The sequence below is a fragment of the Phalaenopsis equestris genome, unplaced genomic scaffold (genome assembly GCF_001263595.1).
Source record: "Phalaenopsis equestris unplaced genomic scaffold, ASM126359v1 Scaffold000024, whole genome shotgun sequence".
Lineage (NCBI taxonomy): Eukaryota > Viridiplantae > Streptophyta > Magnoliopsida > Asparagales > Orchidaceae > Phalaenopsis > Phalaenopsis equestris.
Window position 1 is genome coordinate 1,525,536 of NW_018164466.1, and position 2,123 is coordinate 1,527,658.

The window sequence follows — 2,123 nt, forward strand, 5'->3', positions numbered from 1 at the left end:
TTTTGATTAGCTCTCGGATAAGATGTGAATCCACATACTTTTCTACCCTGATTAAAACATCGAGTTTACTCCTTGGGTTAGATGCGAGTCCTTGTGTTTTTTATCCCAATGTGTTTAGGTTTATCAAATCAAAACTTCCCCTCGGGGCAATTATATGTACAGTACACGAAACATTGCTATTTACAAATTTAGCACTTTTTTTTCAATTTCTGGAGATGCATTATTCATTCGAATTTTTGTTTATAATTAAAAATTCAAAAAAGAAAATAATCCGACACATAATTTGTGTTTAATATCAATTTATTTTTATAGTGTAAAAACTATAATAGAATTTGTCAAAAAAGATTTTATAAAAAAGCCACGTAGGGAATTGAAAGGAAAGCATGACTATTTCATGATGTGTTATACCCCTGTGGATGGATTCAAGTATAGTATACCCAATATATGTTATCTAATAGTGCTTCCTAACTCACTCGCAAGTTGATCGGTTTGACGAAACAGACTCAACGGTATCAAAATTAGTTCAATCTGAGTCAAACAAAGCCTCAAACACAACAATCAATCACTTTTTGAAACTTTTCTAGCATAATTGAAAAGTCAAATGAGTTTCGGATCTAACAAGTTTAAAGTCAAATCGAGCAACTAAAAAAGACAAATCCAATGAGCCCAAGAACATTTAATTTTGACATCATTAATGTACTCAAATGTTCATCAAACACCAACCGTTCAAGGAGATTTTTCTAGGTCGTTCGATCATATTGGTACGGATTCCTTTATTATTTGCTACCCGAACTCTAAATTGAGCCATGCCCACCTTTTGAGAAGGATACTAAATCTTGAGCAAGAGGAATGTTGGAGTCTGAAGAAGAGGGAGTTGCTGACAAGTTTTTTATTAAAAACTTCTCGTGTCCTTAGTGATCATCTTTTTTCATCTAATCGTGTGTTGAATTATTGTACAATGCTAAAACAATAATTCATTACTCTACTGCCGTGAATTTTCTAGCACACACCAAATTTAGTTTTCATAAAAACAAACTAAAAAAGATTAATAAAAAATAAAAATATTTAACAGCTTAATATTAATAAATGATTAATATAAATAAAATTTTCATATGAAAATATGATAGTCATCAGACACAAATCATAATTCGTATAACTTTTAATCTACTTTTAAACTTTCTTGCTAAAAAATTATATTGAGATTCATGTCATGCATCAAGATTTGAGTCTGATGATGAAAATTTGTTGAGTATAAAAATAAAATTTTATTTGTAGGTTTATTTAATTAATCCATTTAAATCTGCATTTTCTTATTTCAATTAGGGCTGTAAACGAGCCGAGCCCGAGCGAGCTCAAGGTCGGCTCGTATTTGGCTAGTTCGATATTCGCTCGTGTTTGAAATCGGCTCGTGTTCGAAATGACTCGTAAACGACGTGCTCATGTTCAGCTCAAATAATACTTTCCGGTTCGAGTTCGGCTCGAAATTGGAGGTGATGACTCGGAAAATGAAGAGAGACATAAGCTCTCGAAAGATGAAAGAAGAGGAAGACAAACACAAACAACAAACCCTAAGCTCTTGCCGTCAAAATCCTTTCACAATTTTAAGAGAAGGAGATGACTTGAAAAAGGAAGAGAGTCGAAACAGAACTTTTGAGAGCATCAAACACAAACGACAAACCCTAAGCTCTCGCGACTGAACGCCTTTCACCATTTTGAGAAGAAGGAGAAGACTCGGAAGAGGGAGAGACAACTAAACACGAACAAGAGCGAACAAAATGCTTGTTCGTCTTCGACTCATTTATATTTCGAGCAGAAAAATGTGTTCGTTTTCGACCCGTTAAGCTTAACGAACGGGCCGAATACGAGCTGCTTAACGAGTCGAGCACGTGCTGTTCACGAACAACGAGCCAAATTGACAACCCTAATTTCAATATTGAATTTTTTTATTTTATGCATCCTTTCACAATAGTGAATAAATAAAAAAAATTAACTCATAAAAATAATCTGGTTTTATTTTAATGAAAATGATATAAACCATTAATTTCATAAAATATAGTTTTTTTTTTAAATAACATTTAAAAATGACTAATAAAAAATAATAAATCCACAAAATTTAGATGTTA